We start from the raw sequence: 9,323 nt of genomic DNA, 5'->3' as shown, positions 1-9,323 counted from the left end.
ATCCTCTATACCACACAACATCCTGGTAAATCTTCTCTGTACCTTCTCCAAAGCATCCACATCCTTTTGGTAATATGGTGACTAGAACTGTGCGCAGTATACCAAATGCAGCTGAACTAAAGTCCTACTCAGATTACAACAGGATCTGGACCAGATTGGCCAATGGGCTGAGAAGTGGCAGATGGAGTTAATTCAGATAAACGCGAGGTGCTGCATTTTGGGAAAGCAAATCTTAGCAGGACTTATACACTTAATGGTAAGGTCCTAGAGAGTGTTGCTGAACAGAGAGAGACCTTGGAGTGCAGGCTCATAGCTCCTTGAAAGTGGAGTCGCAGGTAGATAGGATAGTGAAGAAGGCACTTGGTATGCTTTCCTTTATTGGTCAGAGTATTGAATACAGGAGTTGGGAGGTCATGTTGTGGCTGTACAGGACATTGGTTAGACCACTGTTGGAATATTGCGTGTAATTCTGGTCTCCTTTCTATTGGAAAGATGTTGTGAAACATGAAAGAGTTCAGAAAAAATTTACAAGAATGTTGCCAGGGTTGGAGGATTTGAGCAATAGGGAGAGGCTGAACAGGCTGGGGCTATTTTTCCAGAAGCGCCGGAGGCTCAGGGGTGACCTTATAGAGTTTAAAATTTAAATAGGCAAAGTCTTTTCCCTGGGGTCAGGGAGTCCAGAACTAGAGGGCATAGGTTTAGGGTGAGAGGGGAAAGATATAAAAGAGACCTACGGGGCAACGTTTTCACGCAGAGGGTGGTACGTGTATGGAATGACCTGCCAGAGGAAGTGGTGGAGGCTGGTACAATTGCAACATTTAAGAGGCATTTGGATGGGTATATGAATAGGAAGGGTTTGGAGGGATACGGGCTGAGTGTTGGCAGGTGAGACTAGATTGGGTTGGGATATCTGGTCGGCATGGACGGGTTGGATGGAAGGGTCTGCTTCCATGCTGTACCTCTCTATGACTCTATGGCTCTATGACTATAACATGACCTGCCAACTCTTGTACGCAATACCACATTTGATGAAGGAAAGCATGCTGTATGCCACCTTGACCACTCTACTGACCTGTGCTGCCACCTTCAGGGAACAATGGACCTGAACACTCAGATCTCTATGTATTAATTTTCCCCAGGGGTCTTCCATTTACTGTATAGTTCACTCTTGAATTGGATCTTCCAAAATACATCACCACACATTTGCGCAGATTGAACTCCATCTACCATTTCTCTACCTATCTCTCCAATCTATGATCTACTGTTCTCTCTGACAGTCCCCTTCACTGTCTGCTACTGCACCAATTTTACTGTCATCTGCAAACTTTCTCATCAAACCACCCATACCTGGCTCCAGATCATCTATGTACACTACAAACAACAGTGATCCCAGCAGGGATCCCTGTGGAACACCACTGGACACAGGCCTCCATTTTGAGAAACTCCCTTCCACTACTACTTTCTGTGTCCTGCTGCCCAGCCAGTTCTCTATCCATTTAGCTAGTATACCCTGGACCCAATGCAACTTCACTTTCTCCATCAGCCTACTATGGGAACCTGATCAAACACCTTACTAATGTCCACGTAGATGACATCTACATCCCTTCCCTCATCAATCAGCTTTGTCACTTCCTCAAAGAATTTTATTAAATTGGTAAGACATGACCTTCCCTCACAAAACCATGCTGTCGAACACTGATAAACCCATTTCCTTCCAAACGGGAATACATTCTATCCGTCAGTATCTTCTCCAGGGGCTTTCCTACCACTGACATCAGGCTTACCAGTTTATAATTACCTGGATTTTCACTGCTACCCTTCTGAAACAAGGGGACATTAGCAGTTCTCCAGTCCTCTGGGACCTCACCCATGCTCAAGGATGCTGCAAAGATATCTGTTAAAACCCCAGCTATTTCCTCTCTCGCTTCCCTCAGTAAGCTAGGATAGATCCCATCTGGATCTGGGGACTTGTCCTCCTTAATGCCATTTTGAATATCCAACACTTCCTCCCTCCTTATGCCAACTGGAGTAATCAAATATCTCTCCCTACCGTCAACATCCGTCATGTCCCTCTCCTTGTTAAATACCGATGCAAAGTACTCATTAAAAATCTCACCCATTCTCTCTGATTCCACACATACCTTTCATCCTTTGTCCTTGAGTGAGCCAACCCTTTCTCTAATTACCCTCTTGATCCTTACACATGAATAAAAGACTTTGGGATTTTCCTTAGCCCTGTTTGCTAAAGATATTTCATGACCACTTTTAGCCCTCATAATTCCTCGTTTCAGATGGGTCCTACTTTCCTGATAGTATTCCAAAGATTTGTCTGTTTACAGTTACCTGGACCTTATGTATTCTTCCTTTTTCCTCTTAGCTAATCTCACAATTTCACCTGTCACCCATAGTTCTCTAATCTTGCCATTTCTATCCCTCATTTTCACAGTGATATATCTGTTCTGCACTCTAATCAAGCTTTGTTTAAAAGCCTCCCACATATTAAATGTGGATTAACCTTCAAACAGTTGCTCCCAATCCACATTCCCCAGCTCCTGCCGAAGTTTGGTATTGTTGGCCTTCCCCAAGTTTATCCCTCTTCCTTTAGGACAATTCTTGTCTTTGTCCATGAGTATTCTAAACCTTATGGAATTGAGATCACTATTCCTAAAGTAATCCCCTACTGAAACTTCAACCATCTGGCTGGGCTCATTCCCCAACACCAGGCCTTTTCCCAAGGTGGACTATTTACATTCTGGGCAGCATCTGAGGAGCAGGAGAATTGACGTTTCAGGCATAAGCCCTTCATCAGAAATGAGGCTGGTGTGCTATTCCTGAAGAAGGGCTTATGCCCAAAATATCGATTCTCCTGCTCCTCGGATGCTGCCTGGCCTGCTGTGTTTTGTCAACATCACATTTTTCAACTCTGGTACTCCAGCATCTGCAGTCCTCACTTTCGCCTATTTACATACTGCTCTAGAAAATCACCTGAATGCTCCTTACAAATTCTGCTCCATCTAGACTTCTAACAATAAGCAAATCCCAGCCAATGTTGGGAAAATTAAAATCTCCTATCACCACCATTCTCTTGCTCCTACATCTTTCCATAATCTATTTACATATTTATACATCTATCTTATACTTGGTATTGCGAGGCCTTTAATACAGCCCCTATTTTGCTACCATACTCTTCCTATTTCTGTGCACTGCCCATATTGCCTCACTGCTCAAGTCCTCCACAGTGCCCTCCTTCAACACAGCTGTGATATCCTCTTTGACCAGTAATGCAACTCCTCCACCCCTTTTACCTTCCTCTCTATCCCACCTGAAGCATCGATATCTTGGGATATTTAGTTGCCAATCATGCCGTTCCCTCAACCAAGTCTCAGTAATAGCAATAACATCATGCTCCCAGTACTAATTCAAGCCCTAAGTACATCTGCCTTACCTACTATACTTCTCGCATTAAAACAAATGTACCTCAGGCTACCTGTCCCTTTGTGTTCATTACCTGCTTTAGTTACTACCTCCTTCCTGTCTACTAACCTCCTCATTTGGTTCCCATTCCCCCTCCCCAACAGCATTAGCAAAAGTGTCCCCTAGGACATGGGTTCCAGTCTGGCCCAGGAGTAGACAGTTGAAACTTTATTGCTGGAACAGCACAGCAGGTCAGGCAGCATCCAGGGAACAGGAGATTCAACGTTTCGGGCACAGGCCCTTCTTCAGGAATCTTCGAGGAGAAAGTGAGGTCTGCAGATGCTGGAGATCAAAGTTGAAACTTTATTGCTGGAACAGCACAGCAGGTCAGGCAGCATCCTGTTCCCTGGATGCTGCCTGACCTGCTGTGCCGTTCCAGGAATAAAGTTTCAACTTTGATCTCCAGCATCTGCAGACCTCACTTTCTCCCAGGAGTAGACAGTCCAACTAGTAATAGTCCCACCTCCCCCAGAACCAGTCCCAATGTCCCAAAAATCTGAACCCCTCCCTCCTGCAATATCTCTCGAGCCAAGTGCAAAGCCTCAAGCAATGACCATCTCCAATAAGAGTGAATCTAACCCTCGCCCCTTGATATTTAACAGCATTACCATGGCTAAATTTCCCAATGTCAATATCCTTCAGTTTTCTATTCAGCAGAAACTGAAATGCATCGTCCATATAATTACAATAGCAGGTCAGTGGCTGGTCTTTTTCTTGCAAATATCTCACCTGGGTTCTCCAGTTCCTGACCATTATCTACAAGTTGAGACGCAATATAACAATCTCCCCTTGCCTTGGTTGATCTAACAATGTGAAAAGGTACTTGGACAGCAGAGACTTGAGAACACCACAAACTGCAAGTTCCCATCCAAAGCACCCACCATTCTGACTTAGAGATGTATTGCCTTTCCTTCACTGTCACTGGGTAAATATCTTCAACTCCATTCCCAGCAGCACTGCGGGTATCTCTGTATTCCAATGACTGGAACAGGTTAAGATGGCAGCTTTTCAAAACCGTTATAAATGGGCAATATGTGCAGGCCTAGCCAGGGACATCCACATCCCAAAAACAAATAATATAAATTGGGTGGAGATCATGGGTGCATTGCAAACCATCACCCTAATCTCAGCTTTAAGATCCTGATCCCACAATTAGCATTCTGCACTCATTGCTGACAGCTACATTGGTCTGTACTTTGGAGTGTGTTTTGCAGATCACCCACTAGCGTGACCCTGAGTGTGGACACTCCAATTTGCTTCAATGTGGACCTTTCAGTTTGCAGTCAGCTGCAGTGAAGCTCAACGCGAGCTTCAGGAACAGCACCATAACTTTTGAGTCAAATCTCTTCAGCACTCTGGATGCAAAATCAAAATCAACAATGAGAGATCATAACTTCAGCTTCCCATTTTGTTCTGCGTGCTTTTCTTTTGTGTGTTTCTTTGTGTTGCTCTCGGGTGTGGGAACGGAGCCATTCTTAGTGCAGCTTATGCTTTTTCACTATCTGTTAAGGTATATTTTACAAACTTTAGTAAAATAAATGTTAAAATGTCCATTAAGCTTTGTTTGGGCAAAGGTGAGGTTCTTTGTGTGTATCTGCTTTGACACAAGGCACTGTAGACCAGATGGTAGGAAGTAAGGAAAACAGCCATGACTCTGTTAAACCAAGCAATAATTTAGAATTTAGAATTCCTACAGTGTGGGAACAGGCCCTTCAGCCCAACAAATCCTCACCGAACCTCCAAAGATTCTCTCCCACTCATTACTCTATATTTATCCCTGACTAATGCACCTAATCTACACATCCCTGAACACTATGGACATTTTAGCATTGCCAGTTCACCTTTGGATTGTGGGAGGAAACCAGTGCACCCAGAGGAAACCCACACAGACATGGGGAAAATGTGCAAACTCCACACAGATTGGAATCGAACCCAGGTCCCTGGCGCTGTGAGGCAGCAGTGCCAACCACTGAGCCACCATGTTGCCCTCCATGTTATTTCTCTCCATAATGCAGGTACAGGTAGACAGGGTGTGCTCCCAGGATCTTAGTAACACTGTTGCCACTGTTCCTCCTGCCCCTGTTATGATCCACAGTCTGGGGGCTCCCTCTATGCTGGATGACAACTCAGGCATTGGTTTCGAACATCACCAATTGTGATGATATGGGCAGTGCTATCTTTGTTCCTGGCAGCTGCAGCTTTCATCACTTCGAGGTGAAGTAACCTTGCATGTTCAGTGGCACTGGTGTTGACAATAAATGCAGATATCTACATCGTCATCTCTTTGGCTTTTGCATCTTCGATGAATGTTGCCAGTTCATTTCTCCTGCCCTATCAGAGTCCGCTCTTGTTCCTTTGCCACCTTACCCTCCTCAGGGCTCTTTTGCTGGCTTAAAAACATTGATATTTCCACCATCCTCCAGTTCTGAAGAAAGGTCATTGACCTGAGACGTTAACTCAGCTGCCTGACCTGCTGAGTTTAGATTCAGGCCTTAATACTCCTGCAAGTCTTCTCCAACATTATAATCCATTTCCATCATCAATAAGGACAGGAAAAAGGTCAACTGACCCTTTCAAGCCTGCTCTAATAATCTGTAAGATTATGGCTGATCTGATTGTGGCCTGTTCTCCACATTGATGCTAAAGTTTCTCAACCCACCCATCCCCATGACCTCTGACACCAGAAAGAGCAAATGCCTACTTCACCCTTGAATATCATCAATGGCTCAGCGGCCGTTACTCCCCAAAGGAGAGAATTACATGGCTCAACAATCAGTCTTGTCATTGCCATTTATAATGTAGGAGCGCCCCTATTTGTAAACTGTGCCCCCTGTCTCTAGATTCTACCACAAAGGGAACAACTAACCTGTCAAGCCTGTTCAGAATATTATTTATTTCACTATGTGTGCCTCTCATTCTTCTAATCTTGGTCAAGCATCGGTCCAAAATGTTCAACCTTTCTTCATAAAACAAGCTTTATACAGAGGAAACCACCTAGTGAATCCTCTCCAATATCCTTCTCGTACACTTCTACCCCTCCTTAAGTAAGGGAACCAAAACCATCCCCGGGTCTCTATGTGAAGCCTTACCCATCGCCTTTCTTTACTTTTATCCTCCATCCTTCCTGCAAAAAATGCCAACATTCCAGAGCCCGTACTTAACCACTTGCTGTGTTTGTCTGCGAACTTGTTGTAATCCATGCACTAGGACACCCTAGTCTCTCTGTACTGCTATATCCTGCCAACATTTAAACAACTTTTCCAGCCAAGCCAATAGCCTCATATTTTCCAACGATCCACCTCCTGCCAAATGTGGCCCAATCATTTATCCTGTCTGTATCCCCTTACAAACTATGCAGAGCCTGCTTTATGACCCATCATTGCTAAGAGCTAATGTTGCTGCTGTTGTTGACCAGAGAAAATTGAAGTGACACCCAATTTTCATGTTTACTTGTTTTTGCATGTATATCGAAACACCCAGCTCTGCCTAACTGCTCTCACATCTGACTATTCAACTGCCTTGAAATTGCAAAGAGCTACCTCGTATTATTAAGATATCCTAAATCCTCCGGCATGACATGACCAGCTCAGCCACACTGTCTCCAAAATATACCAGCCTTTGTCATCACCAGCCTTGATAACACTCGCTTGACATGGAACCCTACAGTGTGGAAGCAGGCCATTCAACTCTTCGGGTCCGCTCTGACCCTCAGAACAGCATCCCATCCATAGACAATCGCTACCCCATTCCTGCAAACCCTGCATTTTCCATGGCTAATCCATCTAGCCTGCACGTCCCTGGACAACTTAACACGGCCAATCCACCTGACCTGCACCTCTTTGAACTGTGGGAGGAAACCTGCACAGACATGGGGGGGTGTTGGGGAGGTGACGGGATAGCGGGGAAGGGGTTGGGGGGTGTGAATACGCAAACTCCACACAGACAGTCACCCAAGGATGGGATTAAACCTGGGTCCCTGGTGCTGCTAGCACTGAGGCACTGTGCTGCCCATCTCACAGTGTACAATGTGGAAACTTGAAGTCAATCAAATTTTTGCTGCTCATGTTGTTAACACAACAAGTCCTGTTCACCATCACCCAGGTAGGGTGTTTTTATTTTTAAATTCTCAACTGGTTTCTAAATCCTTGCACCTTAAAAATCTACCTTATGTTGCAGTTTTACAGGATGTTGGTGAGGCTGCACTTGGAGAATTGTGTTCAGTTTTGGTCACCTTGCTATCTGTTATTAAACTGGAAAGGATCCAGAAGAAATGTACAAGGATGTTGTCTGCACTCAACAGCCTGAGTCATAGGGAGAGGTTGGACAAGCTAGGACCTTTTTTCTTTAGAGTGTAGGAGATTGAGGTGTATAAGATCATGAGAGGCATAGATAGGGTGAATGCAATCAGTCTTTTCCCCAGGGTGGGGAAAGGTTAGACGGGAAAGGATAAAAGGGAACCTGAGGGGCAACTTTCTTATACAGAGGGTGGTACACATATGGAATTAGCTGCCAGCGGAAGTGATTGAGGCAGGTACATTTACAACATTTAAAAGGCATTTGGACAAATACATGGACAGGAAAGGATGAGAAGGATATGGGGCAAGTTCAAGGAAATGGGGTTTTGGTCAGCATGGAGCAGTTTGGGTCATAGGGCCAGTCTCTCTGCTATAAGACTCTATGATTCATTGACCAAACTTATCCTTCTATTTCTCCATGTTGTCTGGTATAAAGTTTGATTGGTACCACTCCTGTCAAATACCTCAGGTCATTTTACTACATTGCATTCATTGCACTTTCCAAATTGTCCACAGTGCAACCACGTAGCTGTGGGTCTGAAGCCTCACAAACTTGATTGAGTTTTTTGAAGAAGTAACAAAGAGGATTGATAAGGATAGAGTGGTAATGTGATCTATATGGACTTATAAGGCATTCTACAAAGTTCCCCATGGGAGACTGGTTAGCAAGGTTGGATCTCATGAAATACAGGGAAAAAATACCCATTTGGATAAGAATTGGCTCAAAGGTAGAAGACAGAGGGTGGTAGTGGAGGGCTGTTTTTTCAGACTGGAGGCCTGTGAGCAGTGGAGTGCCACAAGAATCAGTGCTGGGTCCACTACTTTTCATCATTTATTTAAATGATTTGTATGTGAGCATAAGAGATGTAGTCAGTAAGTTTGCAGATGACACCAAAATTGGAGGTGTAGTGGACAGCGAAGAAGTTTACCTTAGATTACAACAGAATCTTGATCACATGGGCCAATGGGCTGAGAAGTGGCAGATTGAGTTTAATTCAGAAAAATGCAAGGTGCTGCATTTTGGGAAAGTAAATCTTAGCAGACTTAGACACTTAGGTCCGAGGGAGTGTTGCTGAACAAAGAGACCTTGGAGTGCAGGTTCATAGCTCTTTGAAAGTGGAGTTGCAGGCGATTAGTATAGTGAAGAAGGTGTTTGGTATGCTTTCCTTTATTGGTCAGAGTATTGAGTACAGGAGTTGGGAGGTCATGCTGAGGCTGTACAGGTAATTGGTTAGACCACTGTTGGAATATTGTGTATAATTCTGGTCTCCTTCCTATTGGAAAGATGTTGTGAAACTTGAAAGGGTTCAGAAAAGATTTACAAGGATGTTGCCAGGGTTGGAGGATTTGAGCTACAGGGAGAAGTTGAATAGTTTGGGGTTATTTTCCCCAGGAGTGTTGACGGCTGAGGGATGAACTTATAGAGGTTTATAAAATCATGAGGAGCACGGATATGGTAAATAGACAAGGTCTTTTCCCTGGGGTGGTGGAGTCCAGAACTAGAGGGCATAGGTTTAGGGTGAGAGGGGAAAGATATAAAAGAGACATTAGGGG

General features: G+C 44.4%; 1 long non-coding RNA gene across 1 annotated transcript in view; it reads right to left on the bottom strand.

The window, feature by feature from the left end:
- LOC148146633 (uncharacterized) overlaps positions 1-9,323 on the bottom strand; it is a 36,970-nt gene that overhangs the window by 1,773 nt on the left and 25,874 nt on the right. The window lies entirely within an intron of this gene.

The sequence above is a fragment of the Chiloscyllium plagiosum genome, unplaced genomic scaffold (assembly GCF_037043375.1).
Source record: "Chiloscyllium plagiosum isolate Xiang-an unplaced genomic scaffold, Cpla_swu_hap1 HiC_scaffold_20, whole genome shotgun sequence".
Lineage (NCBI taxonomy): Eukaryota > Metazoa > Chordata > Chondrichthyes > Orectolobiformes > Hemiscylliidae > Chiloscyllium > Chiloscyllium plagiosum.
Note: the sequence above shows the minus strand (reverse complement) of the source record. Positions and strands in the feature narration are given on the sequence as shown.